Source organism: Hesperophylax consimilis, chromosome 19, assembly GCF_061612785.1.
Source record: "Hesperophylax consimilis isolate HC1 chromosome 19, BYU_Hcon_1.0, whole genome shotgun sequence".
Lineage (NCBI taxonomy): Eukaryota > Metazoa > Arthropoda > Insecta > Trichoptera > Limnephilidae > Hesperophylax > Hesperophylax consimilis.
In genome coordinates this window covers 6,619,503-6,639,680 of record NC_142854.1, presented here as the reverse complement: position 1 = coordinate 6,639,680, position 20,178 = coordinate 6,619,503, and the positions used below count along the sequence as shown (strand labels likewise).

The 20,178-nt window shown below is 36.6% G+C and overlaps 1 long non-coding RNA gene across 2 annotated transcripts; it reads right to left on the bottom strand.

Moving 5' to 3' along the window:
• Positions 1–2,576: 2,576 nt before the first annotated feature.
• Positions 2,577–11,628, bottom strand: LOC149414723 (uncharacterized). 2 transcript variants are annotated; one of them, XR_016303922.1, is made up of 5 exons: positions 11,153–11,628; positions 10,394–10,540; positions 3,588–3,678; positions 2,936–3,051; positions 2,577–2,697 (listed from the first exon to the last, which is right to left on the bottom strand). It is a non-coding gene; the product is annotated as an uncharacterized LOC149414723 (long non-coding RNA). The 2 variants fall into 2 exon arrangements; XR_016303923.1 differs by lacking the exon at positions 11,153–11,628 and having other exon boundaries at positions 10,394–10,701.
• Between the last annotated feature and the right edge of the window lie 8,550 nt (positions 11,629–20,178).

Genomic DNA, 20,178 nt, shown 5'->3' with positions numbered 1-20,178 from the left:
GTTTGAAAAATGACGTCAGAAAATTTACTTGTCGTTAGTGAAATTCTATTAATTTCTGATATTTGTTGATGCGCTGCCTTCAATCTATCGGTAAGGTATTTATATTTTTTTGTATTCAGATAGCTGATTACATTTCCTAAAATAAAGTCCACGATAGGTGCAATCTAAAATATTTGGAACTGGGTTATTTTTGTGATTGAAAAAATGAACTTGCCCAGCATAGCTGACAAGCAAAATAGCTTAACTCTAGACCAACAAAAGGTAAAACGCAATGCACAGTTGCAATTTCGCATTGCGACACAATGCGTGCGCCTTTTCATAAATGTGCACGTGAACCAAAACAAAATTGAGTTGGTGTTATTTTTCACTGGTTACACCTAGTCTAGTTGTATTTAGTCTATGAGTAAAAGCCATTGGTAAAAAAGTAATTGGTAATTACTAAAAAAAAAATTATTTCAATCAATTTACCTTCACCTTCCGTTTGGGTTGCTGAGACGCTTTCTCAGCGTCTTTGATGATTTCTCTCAGAGTTCTATAACCGCGCTGTTTTTTACGTATTTTTGACCACGCATCTTTGCATACGGCGGCCGTGTATATGTCAAAGGCAACCTATTAAATAGAAAATGTTAATAAAAACGTATGTATTGCTACGGGCAATGGAAAGTTTTCTAAATTCGTTGTAGGTAATATATGATATGGTACATAGATGCAATCATTTTGCACAGTGAACATTTCCTTTGATGGAAACTTGGACGCCAAACTATGCCACTGAAGACAGACAAAGTATGCTGAACAGTGTGGTAGAGTATGAGAACTATACTATAATATCTGTGGACCAATTATACACCTGAGCTATCTATCTAGTACCTAAGATCACTCGATGCGACGATTCGGGTTCCTGGAAACGGGATGGAGACTCCACGGGCCTGAGGAGCCCTCTATCTCCCTCCTCATGGCATCAGCGTCTGGTCTTGTAGCTCTTTCCCCCCTCTGGCTGGTGTGCGCGTGGACCCTCGACATGAGGTCGGTGGAATCCCCAAATTCCACAAATAAGCCGACACGAAGATACGGTAATGCGATGTGACGTTTATTCCTCCGCTGTGCAGCTCGAACATGGTCGGATGACTTAAATATCCCGCGGATATGAATGTTACAAAGACGGTATCACCGCCCGCCATTATAACCGGAATTCCGTACTTGAATTTCCCGATAAGACAAATAAATCAGCGCGGTCGCTCCTCGACCGGCTGTAAACTTAACGATCACATAATACTACTAAATTGCACACCGATCCGTTACACTTTATTAATAAATAATCCACATTTTTGTGACCAGTCGGTAGCCTGTCGGCGCGTTCCCAAAAAGTCACTCGAACGACCAATAACCCTCTGTAGATCAAATCTTAAACTATTCCCGGAGAAAAGATGAAACTATACGTAGCCAGTCGATTATAATGAACTGACTGCAATTTACCCGGGGTAATATGAAACATTACTAACTTTACTTAGGAAAATAATTATATATAAAACCAAAGTAATTATTTTCATAACAGTATGTTATTAATGTATATGATACGGTATAGAATGCAACATCATACCAAATCCCATGAGATATGCGCCGCTCTCCACTGATGCGTGCGATTATCGCTGTCGGGCGCATATTGTTTCATCCTCCTTAGTATTTTTGAAATGTCCTTTGATAATTCTTTGCTTACTGTCGAGCCCATTTTGGCTTGATTAAATTTTGATCTAGAATTTTCCAAACAAAAGCATACAGTTTATTGTTTGAAATTTAAAATCTTTTTCTTGCAAGGCGATTGGAGATAAGTCGGTACTGGAAAAATAACGTAGTTCCTGCATAGTTATGCATTGTCGTTTCAAAACCAAACAGCTTATAAACATTAAATTATAAGTTAGAGGCACTATTATAAAAATAAAGTAGAATATCGTATATCCTCCAAATATCCGGGCCGTATATCCTCCAAATGCACACTTTTTATTTATTATATTATAAATAATAATATAATAAATAAAAAATAAAAAAATAATAATTACCTTGCTTCTGCCGGGGGCCGCCGGCCACTCATGATATCGGTAAGCTCTCGGAGGAGGGCGGCCGCCACCTCGGGGGTGGCTCCGATCATGATTTCGCCAATCTCTTTAATCCGTTCCTGAGAACATAATTGATACCAAACTAGTTTAAAAAATGACAATGTACTATTATTTGGAATTAATATGTGAAAAGGAAAAACAAATAACCCATATTTAAGAAATGAAAAGTCGTCAAACAACATTATATTTCAAAACATTGTTCTTATTGTCTATATTACCCTCCACACAGCATCCCCAAAGATGACATAGGCCCTGATGGAAATTATTTTCTTCAGGATCTCCTGTGTGGAGTTAATATTAAAAAAAATATATATATAATGAATAAAAAAGTGTTAATAATGCAAATTTTAAAATCTTATCAATTATATGGAGCCATTTGAGTAAAAGCCATTGGTAAAAAAGTAATTGGTAATTACTAAAAAAATAATTATTTCAATCAATTTACCTTTACGTTCTGTCTGGGATGCTGAGACGACTTCTCAGCGTCTTCGATTATTTCCCTTAGAGTTCTAAAACTGCGCTGTTTTTTCCGGATCTCGGCCCACGCATGTTTACACACGGGGGCCGTGTAAATGCCGAAAGCAATCTATTAAATAGAAAATGTTAATAAAAACGTATGTATGTTATTAATGTATATGATACGGTGCGGTGTGTATAGAATGCAATATCATACCAAATCCCAGGGGAGATGGGACGCTCTCCATTTATGAGTACGATTATCTTCCATTGGTACATGTTGCCTCATCCGGCGCAGCATTTTGCTGAGGTCGCTGTTACATATAAATAATAATATAATAAATAAAAAATTAAAAAATAATAATTACCTTGCTTCTGCCGGGGGCCGCCGGCCACTCATGATATCGGTAAGCTCTCGGAGGAGGGCGGTCGCCACCTCGGGGGTGGCTCCGATCATGATTTCGCCAATCTCTTTAATCCGTTCCTGAGAACATAATTGATACCAAACTAGTTTAAAAAATGACAATGTACTATTATTTGGAATTAATATGTGAAAAGGAAAAACAAATAACCCATATTTAAGAAATGAAAAGTCGTCAAACAACATTATATTTCAAAACATTGTTCTTATTGTCTATATTACCCTCCACACAGCATCCCCAAAGATGACATAGGCCCTGAGGGAAATTATTTTCTTCAGGGCCTCCTGTGTGGAGTTAATATTAAAAAATATATATATATAATGAATAAAAAAGTGTTAATAATGCAAATTTTAAAATCTTATCAATTATATGGAGCCATTTGAGTAAAAGCCATTTGGGTAAAAGCCATTGGTAAAAAAGTAATTGGTAATTACTAAAAAAATAATTGTAAAAGATACGGATGAAATGGTATCTCAATTATACGGCCAGTTTGAGAGTGAAATTTGTAACCGGTGGTTTGATCTTTGCATCCATGAGATTATTTCTCACAACAATATTTTTATTTGCAAAACTGCAAGCTAAAATAATAAAATCTTACTTTTTTAAATTAATTACTCTCCTAGCTGCTCCCTCCTTTCCCTGCTCACCATCCTTTCTCGTCTCCTCAAATCCTTTCGTCCGTGTCTTGTCTAGAATAAAAGAAAAACATGAGCATTTACATAATATGGCAATTAGTGTGGCAGAGTAAATGGGGAGGAGAGAAAGATCAGCTAGTTAGTTGAGAGCTTTACTCAGAGGCTGTTAATTTTCTGTTGGAGCCTTTGCCCACATTTTAAGTAGAAGGTGTTATTTCATGTCATCTTGGTTGAATATATTTTAATGGCCAATGGTAAAAGATACGGATGAAATGGTATCTCAATTATACGGCCAGTTTGAGAGTGAAATTTGTAACAGTTGGTTTGATCTATGCATCCACGTAGTAAGGGTCGACATGAGTCCGCCGATCGTTAGGTATTTGGTACTTGATAAATAAACTTTTATTTCGGTGGACAAATACTAGCGACGTTACTTGACCTGGACACGCGCGGGACTTAACACGCCTACAATTCTCAAAATAAGGATATTACCATGGAACTACGATCAATGGAAGCGGCATAATTTGTCGAGATGTATTAAATAATACGCAAAACCAATGAAGCTCCCATAATTGTCAACGCCCTTGTGGGGGGGATAGAGACGGGGAAGAGCGGTAAGCGAGCGCGGAGGGGGCCGTGGGTCAGAGTTAAGGGCCGAACTGTGAACGGGCTGCAGATTATTTTATTTATTTTTTATTAAAAAAACATCCTTAATTTTTTATCACATTTTGGGCATACAGCGCATTACGCATTATTTGCCAAACAAAGAATGGTGGTAAGAATATAAAATTAACTAGTGCAGAAAGGGAAGTAAAAAAGACATACATATTGTTTATTTATTTATTGTACCATACATGTTATTGTTAATTACCTAAATCTGATTTCACGTAACTCTTTTTTTGCTAAATCAAGATTATGATCGAATCGTGTAGTGCGCGTCCAAATAAATCGGTATCAATCTTCAGGGAATGTATAGCAAGTGCAATTGGGTGAAAAACTAATGTTATGAACTTGCTGAAACTCGCAGCGCCATTCCTTGGTGCTAATATTGCGCAATTCATCAGTTTGAATAGATTTTTTTTTTGTATTAGGTAGAATTATTTTAAATAATCAACAGATTTGCAGAGTACAATTTTGTGCATTATTATATTCTTTTCTAATGTAAACTGGTGCTTGACTTTTAGGAAAGGAGTTGTCGTTAATAATATAAAAAAAAACTTAAAACTTATCCATCACACTAGACGAATCAAAAAGACAGAAAACATTGCAAGTTATAAACCCATATTGCGATGAAGAAACTTAATTTATTTTGTAACAAAAATTGACAACATCCTTCCTCCAGATAAAAAAAAATATTGGAAAAGTTTCATGAATACAAATCAAAAATAAAAATCTGGCTGAAAGAGTTCGATGAAAAAACTCTAATAAAAACACTAAAAACGACATAAAAGTCAAATTAAATAACTTTACAGTGTTACAGTGTATCAACTATATATATACTAGCTGACCCGGAGGGACACATAATCACCTATTGGTAAGAAATATACTTTACGACCTATTCTCATACCTAAAAAATATACATACAAAATTTCATAAAAATCGGTCGAGCCGTTTCGGAGAAGTGCGACCACAAACACCATGACACGAGATTTCTTATATATACATATATAAAGATTTATTTTCAAAGAAAGACAAAAATTTCCGGGTTACGAATAACTTGATAATATAGAGTTAGGTAGTATTATTTTATTTAATCAACAGATTTGCATAGTGCAATTTTGTGCATTATTATTTCCCTATGGAAGCTGGTGCTTGACTTTAAGAAAAGGAGTGGTCGTAAATAATATAAGAAAAAAACTCTACAGTTTTACAGTGATAACAAAAAAAAGAAGAAAAAAAATCAAATTAAAGATAAGTACAGGAGACATGAATAACAATTTTAAATAATTAATAAAATATTATGTTATTAACACAATTTATAGGCATGATACAAAATGAATAAATATAAACATCAAGCCATGGTTCCAAAAATACGATAAAAAAACACGGAATATCTTAGAATATTTATCTACACCGGAAAAAAAATAAAATGTGATACAAGTGAACTTTTAAGAGTTATTTATCGAAAACCTAAAATAGTGACACACATCTCGTCGTACCGACGCGCGCACATGCGCGATTGTTCACAAAACTAGGATTTAAAGTACGACCTAGGTATATATATATACAGACGGTTCCCTGATCAACACATCGACAATTCAACACACATTTTAAAAGTACATTATAAAGTCATTAAAAACGAAGGAAAAAAAAACCTAACCTAACCTACTTAACCCAGTTAATAAAGTTTTTGTTTCATCACTTTCCATGACTTTATACCACTTTTAAAATTCGTGTTGAATCGTCGATGTGTTGATTTATCAGGTCACCATACAAGACAAATCATTATAAACGTGTGTTATAATTAATAAAAAATAAAGGTTTGTTGGTAATTTTTAATTATTATAAAATAAGTTGACTGATTCGGCCCATTGACATTCGTCCGCCGCGTGATTCTGGGATGGCCGTGCTGGCTGATGGCGGTTGAAATGAACTCGTCAAAAAATTAACTATAAAATGTCTAATTGAGCGGTGTTTAAATACTTATATGTGAAAGGTAAGGCCGTCTTTCTTCTTAATTTTCTTCACAGAATTGCTTTTACACAATTTTACGGCGCAGTTGACCATTTTTCTATGTTTTATCAACGTTTTACTAGGAGCTCAATACGCGACCGAGGTGTAAAAGCTAATGTCAGCCGTCTCCGTAAAATTCCACAAAATTCACACTTGGAGCGCGCGGGCACACTTCACATGCTGTCTCTCTAGTATCCATACTCTTTGGATATTACAGATTTAATTAATTAAATCTTTTTTATATTAAATTAAAATGTAACTTATGTATATACTTTTATAAAATGAATATATATTTAAAAATTTCTCCTATAAAATTAAACCCATTTTTTTCAGAAATGAATTAAGGTTTTTCTTGTAAGATTTATGCATAAATATATTAAACCTACTTTTCTATACATAACAAACACTTATATTATGTATGCTTATAATAATTATATATCATAAAGATAATTTTTATTGTTTTAAGCTTTTTTATATCAATAGGGTTTGAACTCCCTAGAGTTTAATTTACAAGTCTTTAGGAGGAACCTATTCCTCCTAAAGACTTGTAAAACAGAAGACTTTTTTAATCTGGAGTCGGTGAATTATTTTCCCATTTGATCTCTAGTGAGTTGACGTGTTGTTCTTGTATTGTTTTGAATTTATTTTGCTTATATAATGCACTTGCATAATGTCGATTGACTAGATGATCATTTGTGGAAAAGTGTGTGGAAGGGTTTAGTTTTTTCTGTGGGGAAGATTTAACCCGGACATAAAATCGGAAATTTACAAAAAGAATAAAATTGTGAACTACAATCTACCATATCTTTACCCAAAATATAAATGTAAACTACTAAAAAATGTATTTATTCAATAAAAAATGTATGAACGTACAAATGAAAAAATACCATATTATGGTCAAGATTATCTCTGACAGTTTCCATTGATTAACTTTTTTGCCTTATAATTTTTTTTATAAAATAAAAAAATACCACTTTTGCGCATTAAATCGAGCGTTTCTTGACTCCGTATTCGTCAAGAAATACTATCTGTATTCGTTAAGAAATAAGGCATACCAAGAATATACATATTTTTGGCTTGTAGCTTCCTCTTAAGAACTATAACATTTTTCGTTGCGATAGAAACTCACTTAGCGTATCTTGTGCAGCTCATCCCACTACATACTACAAATTCTCCTGCACGGCCTCCCCATGCGGTTATTGCAATGCAATTTATGCAAGTCTTCCCAGATAACAAATTGCAATCCGTTTTCATCGCTGCGGCAAGATTTATTATGATTAGCGTTACAAAACTTCTCCAAATCTTTTGCCAATAATCGCTGCCGCACCCGAGAGGGCTGTATAATTTGATCTATAGGATCGTTTCGACCAACACCCATCCGCGATCACATCTATCATTGCTACTCCGTCCTTCATACAACCTTCTCCCGTTCCGCTGCGGCTTCCATGGCGAGTAATGCACATTTCTCCCACTCTCTTGACACGGACACATTGGTCTATCATATATTGTTTGAGACATCGGGGCTATATTGACAGCCGTCAGAAATTCAGAGAGTTGAGCAAGACCAATTCCTGCAGGAGTCATCCCCGATACTTCTGCTACATTGATTTCCATGGTATTTTTAGGGTTTGGGTCAAACGTATGAACTGTAAATTTGGCGCGACACATGTTACATTCAAAGAATATTTTTGACATTAGGCCAACTCTTTGCTCTGACTTGACAGTAAGGTTTCCAAATCCGCAACCAAAAGAAGAATGATCAGATATGGTTTGCAGTTGTTTGATAAAAAAGAAAATTTCGACGATGCGTCTTTCTTCTCCTCCTTCGACTGCATTATTTTTATCCAACCTAGAAATGTTTTGAATGTTTTTTTTTTTAAATTAAATGAAATTATAATTTTACAAGGAAATATGAAAATTTTATAAATTTATACGTAAGAGTTAAATTTATTATTAATATTAAAAAAAAACTGCTTGACTCATTAAATAAATAATCGTCCCACAGTTTAAGATTCCTCAACTCCCCGGTGCAAAAACCACTAGAGAAAAAACCTATGTGAAAGCTCGCTTAGTAACTGGTCGCAAAATTCTAGACGTTGCATAATTTTGTGATTTGACATTCTGACGGCGAAAAGTATCGTCGGGATATATTTTAGGGTATTACGCCGTGTTGCGCTTGTGCTTACATTTCGGACAGTTTAGCATTGTCCATCGTCAGGGCAGATGTGTAGATTGTGGTGAATTTTGTGTTTTTGTATACAGAAAGTTACCCCAAAAAGAAATCACGATAATTATTTTTGCTTGTATAATATTCCTCAACAAACTAACTTACTAACCATCACGCCGTTTCACCGCAGGGGTAGGCAGAGAGGACGGACCGCCAAACAACTCGGTCTTGGCACACACTTCTTGCCTCATTTACATTCATACATCGTCTCATACATGCTCTTCTATTATTCTGACTCTTTCTATTATTCTGATTCACTTGGTCGTGCCATGTCTTCCTCGGGCGACCCCGACTTCTGCTACCATTCACATTTTCATCGTCTATTCTCCTTACACTCCTTTCTTCGCTCATTTCCTCTACATGCCCAAACCATCATTCCTCAACAATAAAAATCGCAATATTCCTCAACAATAAAAACTAAATAAAAAAACTTACCCGGCAATTCCAGTTTCCAATGCATTTGAATTAGAAATATCTCCCAATGTATGTACTCTGAAATAATAAAATAGGTGTAATTTTTACTACACAATTACTAGTAAATATTTCAAATACTTATTTTCAATATAATAATAAATATATGATGTTGCATAAACTGAAATTGGTTTCTTCTTACCGTTTAGGCTGGCCGCATACACACGTTTTCCGTATTCGATTTCCGAATTCGTTTTCCGTATTCGGACATCAGAATGCACGGAATCGGTAGAAAATACATTAACTGCCGCACACGTTCGTTTTAGTTCCGAATGGAACAAATTCCTTACGCACGTTCCGAATGCAAGCCGGCGCGTTCGGAGAAACCGAATGGAAAAAACTGGAACTCCAAGACTTAAGGAGTTAGCGAGAAACTTGTTATAAAATCGGTAGAAATTGAAAATGCCGGGGCTTAAGTAAGCGATGGAAAGTTGCGTATTCCCACCACATTTCCTTCTAAAAAAATGTCTGTTGTCCAAAACGGCATTTGTATAACCTTGCATCCAACCAGTGTTGTGTAGTATCTACATACATTTATCTAGATACGTGTATCTGTATCTGTATCTAGCTATATTTCTATAACTGTATCTGTATCTAGATACATTTTTACTAGTATCTGACACCTCGGATACTTTCAGATACTTTATTTTCGAAGTGAACTTTTAGCGATTTTCTCTAGTTAGTTTTAAAGTTTTCTCACAAATTCAGCTAGTGGGTACCTTTGTCCATCTAGTGTATAATATTTTATAGCAGTTTATATACATGCATTTTAGGGGTCCTAACCTGAGTAACCGAGTACCCGGGTACCCGCCTATATAAAAAAAAAAGAATGAATGATTTCATTTTTTTTTATTTTTCCATCAGAACCCAAAGTAATCAAGTTGGTTGCACATAGTTCACGTATTTATCCAAGGGGCGTCGGGTACCTGGGTAGTAATATGCTACCCTAGTAATATGGTACTCGCGAGGACCCCTGATGCATTTATGTTATCACCGCTTGCAGGCCAATTTGCCAATATCTTTTTGGGCAACGAATAAAACAAGCAAGTGTAAATATGTAAAATAATCACAAGCGTTTACGTCTGCCGTCTTTAAGAAATTAAAGTAATCGCTGTATTCGATAATGTATATATTTTTTTAAGTTTTCCCCCAAAAAAGAAGAAATGTATCTGAGTATCTGTGAGATACTTTTAAAAAGTATATGTATCTAAATACAGATACAATTTTACAATGTATCTTGTATCTGTATCTAGCTACAAATTTTGCCAAGTATCTGTATCTAGATACTTTTAAAAAGTATCTGACACAACACTGCATCTAACTATAGTGAAAACATTAAAATAATGTTATAAAGTGATTGCCCATGTAGGGATAAGCAGAGAAAAGAAACTATCATACCTTCGTTTTTGCTCATTCTGCAATTTGAGGTGGAACAGGAAATTCTGGAAAATATTTTATTTGTTTCACACTCATCATTGCGGGACAACCAGGCTTCTTGGAGTCCAAAACCCGGAACCTCTTCTTCTTATGGTTTGGGTGATCAGCCTGAAAGAAAAATTCAAGGTATAGGGTCTAATAGGCTTATACGTATAAGACGCCTATTATTTGTGCGGCAAATAAATTGCCCATGGTTAACTTATTTGTCGCAGATGATTAACTTTTACAAAAGTTGTTAGGGCCTATGCAATGTTGACATTAGTATAAAATTACAAGTGTGGTTATAATCCAGTGTGATATGAATTAAAATTGTGAAATGAGATATAGCGGCAGGGGCTTTAATTAATTTGGCACTTTGAGCACGGTCTTCTTTAGACTAACACGACATGAGGATGTGTTACGAGCCACGGCACACTTTTTAACACACAAAGATGAATTGTGATTGGTGTGATTGGTGTGATTGTTGTGTTAATCTAAATGAGACGGAGCTCCAACTGCCATATTAGTAAGGCCCCTGGTGTAATCTAGTCCTAGCTTACCTAGGCCCAGGCCCATCGCTTATATTTTTATTTTAAACACATCACCGACGATACGGTGATCATTTTGGGGTTATAGACCTTAATCTTGGACCAACGAGTCCTCGGTGCTCTGTCAATGCCACTATTGAAAGACGAGGGGGAGTAGGCCTAGCTGATGTGGTTCTAGGGTGTATTAACATACCAACTCAACTCTATCCTTGCTGTTATTTGGGCGGTGTAGTCGGGGGCCTTGGGCGCACTCTCTGTACGCATTCATACCGAATGTAAATGGCATCCCAAAAAACTCCACTGTAGGCGGGCAGAACGTGTATACTGCATCTGAAAGATTGGAAATGTTAATTTCGAATAACTCGTAAATATCAGCAGCTGCTTATGAACTGAAGAAATGGGAAGGCTACCCTAGACCTAGGTCCTAAGGTTTAGAACTTACCTCCCAACTTCTTTTTCATACTGTCTCTCGTTGAAAAAGAGTGCCCCAACTCGTTCACAGAACACAGAAATGCTTCATAATTTGCTTCATTGTCAATGTATCCACTGATAACACCCGTCTCTGAATTCTTTTTTAAATTACTTAACGAAACTTCTAAAAGACGGTCTAAACCGGCACTCAAAGACGCCATTTCTGATGATTTCTGACGTTTCGTTTCACCGCCCACCGCGTTTCACTGATTTTGCATCACAGGCAGTGGGAAACAATTTACTCGGAACTAGGAGTGAGCGTTATTTAACGTAACTAGATACAATAACTAGTTTCGTCGATGTAACGGAAATAACTAGTCTCGATAAAATTACAAGTAGTTATTTTTGTAAATGCGTTATTTGGTGTTGGGTGTGATGTAAAGTAGTTTCGGCCGTTTCGCATGCGACCGCGTTTCAGTAACGCCGCGTTTCGTAACGTAACGCGGTAGTCGGCGCCGTCGGCGGGACGGATTGTTATTTGTTATGCATATGTGAGACTAGTTTCGGTCGTTTCGCATGCGACCGCGTATTTCCAATCTCTGCCGCGTTTCAGTAACGCCGCGTTTCGTAATGTAACGCGGTAGTCGGCGGTATTGTTATGTTATGCATATAAATCACCATTAGTCCTCGTTTCAGTCGCCTACGCGTTTCGTTGCTCTATCTATAACACTTGTACACATTTTAATATTGACAGTTATTTTGAAATATTATTATGTTATTTTTGCTTATAAATGTATCTTATGTAATAAATAAATAAAAAATAAATCTGTTTGTATGAGGGTGACGACCGTAATTATAGAAGGGTAAGCAGAGAGGATAGACCGCTTTTATTACCTCCAATGTTTTGTTTTACATTGAAAATAATTAAATAATTTTAGCGCGACTGAAACGTGAAAGGGATTGGAAATACACCTCCCGGGCAGCCGAGCGAATACCGCACAAGAGTCCCAACTGCTCCCGTCTGGAGCCAGTGCGAAACAATTTATTTTTGGGGTATACCATGTAGCGCTACCCCCTTCTTTAGCCAACGTTTCGGACAGCGTTACAGTGTCCATCATCATACCGCACAAGAGTCCCAAAAGCTCCCGTCTGGAGCCAGTGCGACTATGGCACCCCCAATTGAGGTATGTTGTGAGTTGTGAGGCTGAAGGTAGTAGGGAGGGGAAGGAGATGGGGTAGATGAAGGTGGGGAAGTACCTGGCTGGTATCAGTGAAAACGATGAAAAGGTGTAAATAAACAGTAAATATAACGTGCAAATAAACTGTAAATATCAATAACCATTGTATATTATTCGTGATTAGTCGGAACTAATTAATTAATTAGTCCGACTCGGGAGACACGCCAAACGCGGGGCCAACACATGTACATGGTTGACATTTGTCACGCGAGGACGGGTAAGTGAATGAAAATAACTAGTTACAAAAATAACCGTTTTGAAACAGGTTACGCCGACCAAGAAACTTGTTTCGTTACGTTTCTTGAAAATGACGTTACGACCCACGTCTACTCGGAACAGCTCGGATATGTTGGCCACGCCCCCTGTCGATTAGTCGCTGTGCATATAGCGACTCCCCTAGAATGTTTGCATCTTATATCACCACGAATAGAGGCGACAATTCCTTGACCAGCGGAGTCTGGATATATTTGACGTAAGCGCCAAAGTGAGTTTTATTTATTTGTTGAATATTTTTATATGAATGAAAAAAAGTTAGTCAATAATAATTATAAAAAATAATCTTAGCCATAAAACGGTATTTTTTTAAAGGTGTTTCTTATATGAGTTCTTAGTTACCTCAAGAAAAAACAAAATTATCATTGGTTTACGTTTATATTTTTTGTAACGCAACCAATAATTTTATTTTAATTCCGATCTATAATAAAGAAAGAAAAAGCTTCAATTTATGCATAGTATATTTTTTGGTATTCATAATGTATACCGATTCGTAGCAAAGATTAATCTAAACTAGCTTTTTGCCCGTTGCAGGCAACTGATGGGTAAAAATTAATCGCGCTGTGTAGTATTTGAATGTAGATGAGGCGAGGGTGTGGGACTACAGATTTTTAAGTAACATAAATTGCCCCTTAAATAACGCCTGCTCGCGTCCCCTTAAGAGTTACATCCCAGTTTTCAAATAGTATGTGGGCTACGCTAGGTTTGTATAGACTGGTTTGTGATTTAATTCTAATACATATTTTCTGTAACAAAAAATTGCCCCTTTAATAACGCCTGCTCGCGTCCCCTTTAGAGTTATATCCCAGTTTTCAAGTAGTTTGTGGGCTACGCTAGGTTTGTATAGACTGGTTTGTGATTTGATTCAAATACCTATTTTCCATGTTCTAACCTAACCTAACCTCAAAAATACGCAAAATTTATAAACTTTTAAAAATGTAATATGTATGTTTGCATGTGAATGAAGCAATGAATGTGTGACCACAAATGTATTAAAATATATTTTTGTTTAGAAAGAAATGAATATTTTGAGAAAAAAAGAGCCAAGGAGCTTACCGATCATTTTTTCACCGAGCCATTCGGATTCTGTAAGTCGAGACGCGTAATTTGATACCCATATCGTATGTACGGTTTTTGTCACCAACATTCTTCAAAAGTTGTTATTTTGGAAAAAAAAATTGCTCAATTAACACGAAAAATATGTATGCTTGCATGTGAATGAAGCAATGAATGTGTGACCACAAATGTATTAAAATATATTTTTGTTTAGAAAGAAATGAATATTTTGAGAAAAAAAAGAGCCAAGGAGCTTACTGATCATTTTTTCACCGAGCCGTTCGGATTCTGTGAGTCGAGACGCGTAATTTGATACCCATATCGTATGTACTGTTTTTGTCACCAACATTCTTCAAAAGTTGTTATTTTGGAAAAAAAATTGCTCAAATAACACGCAAAATTTAAAAACTTTTAAAAATGTAATATGTATTTTGGCATATAAATGAAACTATGAGTGTGTGACCACAAATATATTAAAATATATGTATGGATAGAAAGAAATGGATATTTTGAGAAAAAAAAGTGCCAAGGAGCTTTCTGATCATTTTTTCACTGAGCCATTCGGATTTTGTAAGTCGAGACGCGTAATTTGATACCCATATCAAATGTACGGTTTTTCTCACCGACATTCTTCAAAAGTTGTTATTTTGAAAAAAGAATTGCTCAATTAACACGCAAAATTTAAAAACTTTTAAAAATGTAATATGTATTTTGGCATATAAATGAAACTATGAGTGTGTGACCACAAATATATTAAAATATATGTATGGATAGAAAGAAATGGATATTTTGAGAAAAAAAAGTGCCAAGGAGCTTTCTGATCATTTTTTCACTGAGCCATTCGGATTTTGTAAGTCGAGACGCGTAATTTGATACCCCTATCAAATGTACGGTTTTTCTCACCGACATTCTTCAAAAGTTGTTATTTTGAAAAAAGAATTGCTCAATTAACACGCAAAATTTAAAAACTTTTAAAAATGTAATATGTATTTTGGCATATAAATGAAACTATGAGTGTGTGACCACAAATATATTAAAATATATGTATGGATAGAAAGAAATGGATATTTTGAGAGAAAAAAGTGCCAAGGAGCTTTCTGATCATTTTTTCACTGAGCCATTCGGATTTTGTAAGTCGAGACGCGTAATTTGATACCCATATCGTATGTACGGTTTTTGTCACCGACACTCGTCAAAAGTCCCAGCGAGTTTTATTTTGGAAAAAAATATTGCTACTACTACTACCACTACCATACCACTACCACTACCACTACCATACCACTACCACTACCATACCACTACCACTACCATACCACTACCATACCAGTACCACTACCACTACCAATACCACTACCATACCACTACCACTACCAGTACCACTACCACTCACACTTCCAGTACCACTACCAGTACCACTACCATACCACTACCACGACCACTTCCATACCACTACCACTGCCACTACCACTACCACTTCCATACCACTACCATACCACTACCATACCATTACCACTACCATACCACTACCATACCACTACCATACCACTACCACTACCATACCACTACCACTACCACTACCATACCACTACCACTACCACTACCATACCACTACCATACCACTACCACTACCATACCACTACCATACCAGTACCACTACCACTACCACTACCATACCATACCACTACCAGTACCACTACCACTCACACTTCCAGTACCACTTCCAGTACCACTACCATACCACTACCACGACCACTTCCATACCACTACCACTACCACAACCACTACCACTACCACTTCCATACCACTACCATACCACTACCATACCATTACCACTACCATACCACTACCATACCACTACCACTTCCATACCACTACCACTACCACTACCATACCACTACCCTACTACTACTACTAATACTACTTGGTACAATTTATAAATTTGCGTGACGCTAATGATGTAGTTTTTCACTACGGGGCGACGGTACCCGTGCCAAATTATTTTTACCAAACTTTATTTTATTTCGTTCAAAAGCATTATCGATTTTTCAAAAGATAAACTACCAAAGTAAGTACCTGCACAGATTTTGTCGTTTTTTTTCAATTTTAAATCCATACTTTATATTACAATACATCGGACCTAACCTAGAAAAGGGCTAAAACATGCTGTCAGTACCTGCCTACCTGGGACCTTTACCCGGTACCATCTGTGTAGGTACCTGCACCTACTTTTAAAAAAAATACCGAAAAAATATATTCATATCGCAATAAGGTACCTACTCGTTAAAAAATAAAGAGATAAAAACTTAAAATATGAATGGTTCCCGGGGCGACGGTACCAATGCCCGCCTCTCAAATTTATTATAAACACTCAAACTGGAAAAATTTTTGATTAAAAAATGTTTATTTTACAAAACAATTAACACCGCTTCACCCCATATAATTTCTGCACTCCGGGTACAAATTATAAAGTTGCGGGACGCTATTGATGTAGTTTTTCACTACGGGGCGACGGTACCCGTGCCATATTATTTTTCCCCAACTTTATTTTATTTCGTTCAAAAGCACTATCGATTTTTAAAAATATACTGCCAAGTAAGTACCTACATAGTTTTTATTGTTTCTTTGAATTCACAACATTTCGCTGCTTGTCTACGATCGGCTATTATCTCTGACTAACCAAAATCCCGCCTGTTGGCATTTTTTGTTAAAATGGCAAATGTCAAAACTTTGGCCGGTTACTGTGACACATTTTGAACCGAACGCCATCTGTGGGACGGCCGAATAACGTTCCTAAACCTTCGGACGATGATTTTTTTCGATAATTTCACCTGCAGACTGCGTGTTTGCGACGGAATTTAATCATTAGGATGACCATGTACATTTTATAAATAAATCGTACCACGTGGTTTCGTCGTTACCACGTGAGTATTTCTTTTCCAATGATGCCATTATTCAAAGAAAAACATTTACACATAAATTAAACCTGTTACCCTAAAAATCGGGATATTTCGTACAACTTTTCGTGAAATTTAAAAAAAAAAATCAACGATACCTGATTAAACCAGACACGACGCTCGATCAAAAATAATCGTCTTTTTAATTTGCGTTCGAGTAATGCGAAAAACGCAAAATTTTCGAGCAAAAAGGCGCAAGAATTTTTTTTTTAATGATTTCGCGTTCGGGGTGCGCTCGAAATTGAATAAAAATATAAACGGTGAAGGAAAAACAGTTTTACAGATCGATGGTGATCGATGAAAACGAAACATTGAGAAAATGCACCAAAATTTGACCGTTTCGAAACCGTGCGTGTTGCAACACTCGCGGGGAAAAGTTGATTTGTCGCCGGGAAGCTCTGCCGATTGACCGGCCGCGAATTAACTTATTGGAGTGTCGCCGTCCCGGCCGCCGAAGAAGAGAAAATCAGCGCTCTCGTATGGCGCGCCGCCATAGTTCCGGGACGATTTTGACAACATCGATTCCCTAACGAAACCTCTCGAGTTTCCGGGAATTATTTTCATACAAAATTCGGATTACTCGGTATTTCGGGTTTTCCACGCCAAATTGAACGCCGGGCTCTACGCGCGCAGAGAGGCGTCTCGGTCTACTTTCGCCTGAAGCCTGAAACAAAAGAAAGGCAACTTTTTTCAAGCACACTAAAACGAACCTAGAGTGTAAGCGACTTGAAGGTTCAAGTGGTCGATTTTCGCCTAATTTTAAGCGACCAAATAAAACAAAGAAACTGAGTATTAATATATGTACTAGCTTTTTGCCCGTTGCAGGCAACTGATGGGTAAAAATTAATCGCGCGGTGTAGTATTTGAATGTAGATGAGGCGAGGGTGTGGGACTGCAAATTTTTAAGTAATGTAAATTTCCCCTTTAATAACGCCTGCTCGCGTCCCCTTAAGAGGAAACCGGGTGGTGTTTTTTCCATACAAACGTATTCCTCATTTCCCTCTCTGGATTTTGACACTAGAGAAAATATTTTTTTTACATAATATGAATATTGACCGCAAGCGTGTCGGTACGTTTTGATTTTTTTGATAAGTTACTTTTTATAGGAGTTATAACCCTTCAAAAATTGTTAAAATTGCCTTTTTTTAACGCCATCAACAAACGTTCAGTATACAAATAAGACGATGTATTTTTAAAAAAAGCAAAACGTACAGACATAGAATGTTTTCTTCCAATACATTTGGTAAAAAAAATCTTGGAAATCGGTTCAGTTTTGGAGTAGAAAAATGAGGACTACAAAACCTCGATTTGGACAATTTTATTTAGGTATTATCAGGCTGAGGTGCATGTGTCCCTTTCTCTCAGTATTCGGGGGTGAGGGAGGGCGGAGAGGGTTTTGTTGAATACGTATACAGTCAACGAAGTGATGTGACATTCTCAATAATTATATCGATACACTAGTCCACTAGTGTTGTCATGTCCCGAGTTATCGATGTTTTTTTTAAATTATTTTTCTGTTTGGTGACTTATCTTGAGTGTGCCAATACTTACCGAGCTTATTTACTAAAGTTATTGTGACAAATTTAATTTGTTTACGTCAAATAAATTAATGGAAAAAAAATTGAAAAAAAACACCTGTTACAGACAGACCCCGAGATGATTCCGTTCCGTATTGCCGAGTTGGATATGGAACACAAAAATTAATTAAAATATTTTTTGATAACTTTTTTTTTGAAGGTTGTACTCAACATAATATTATCCCTTTATAGGACACTTTTTTAAGATACAACTACCGAACCAAAAAAAACTTTTATATTTGACTAAATATATTGTTCTAGATTTAAAAATAAATAAATTATATTTTACAAGAAAATGTGTGATGGTAAGTACATACACCACTGATCGTTTGATGGAATGCTGGTACAGCGTATGTTCAGTGGTACATGCATCTACCACATGTTGTTGAATCGATTATGTTATTATAATATCATATTATACAAATGAATATTGAAATCTATGTATAAGAGGCACCATATTGTTTATTGTGCTACATATTAGGTACATACACATAACTAGTTTAGTTTTTATTTAACTTTTTTAATACGTTATATTATTACAGAAAAATGCACTTTTGGGAATACCTCCTACATCACTTGACATTTTCAATCTTCTTCAATGATCTAATATTTTTTGTTTTTAAACGCTTTATTGTAAAAAAAATTACTGTTTAACATCTACACAATGAAATTAAAACAATTTATGGTCCAGACCTTTCCCTCGCCGGTAAATTTCTTGGTATGCGACCGTCAATTATTTCTGGTAAAACGCATTGGTGGTAGAAATTTTCTAACAGTGGAACGATTTTTTGCCAGATTTCATCGTCCCTCTCAATTTTTTCATACAGCAAACCTTTTGGACTCCACACAACAAAATAACAATAATTACGACGAGTAATATGTAACTGGCCTTGTACTTGGTAGAAGTAATTATGATTCCGTTTTAATGTTAAAGAATGGTCTTCCAATTTACAGTAATCAATTATCTTTTGTGCAATTCCCTCTTCTGTTGACATATTTGCTATACTATAAGGGCATTTAATTTCAATTATAGAATCCTCACCGATAAGGCCATCCGGACTTGCCGCTTTGGTGATCTGGTGAGGAGGCACAGAATGAAAGATGTTATGAAGGTCAGAGTGTTTTATTTGAGGAGTCAGGGCCGTGATAGAAAGTGGACGTAGGACAGATGTAGTATCCTCCGGATGCAGGCGGTGATGGCAGGTCAAGCGCGGGTCTGTGAGTCGACGCCGGGCGCTGGTGACCGGACTCGTTGTCTGTCAGGCACTGGCGATCTTGGCAATCAGTACTCCAGTGCTGACGAGAATGCCGAAGGTGCGGTGGACCTTGTATGCGGTTGAGCGGGAGCTGGTAGACCAGTGAGGATGCTGCGTGTCCTCGTGGTGGTCATGGTGAGTGGATGAAGCGCTGGTCAGAGACGCTGGAACCAGGGCGCTGTAATCCACGTAGCGTTGGCCAGGAACGACGATCTGGGCCAAAGCGCTATGATGATGTCCCGATGGAGTCCATGATGAGAGCCGGGAAGAATGTCCTTCGCGCAAATAAGGTGCGTGGATTATCACTTGTTGAGCACCTTGTTAACTGATGGCGGATTGATGACTGACTGACTTCTTCATGCTGTCGATTTTAAAAGGTGAAGAAGCTTCTGGAACAATTTGGTTGCTATGTAGAATTTTCCAAACAAATAAATAAAAGAACATCCAAGAAGTT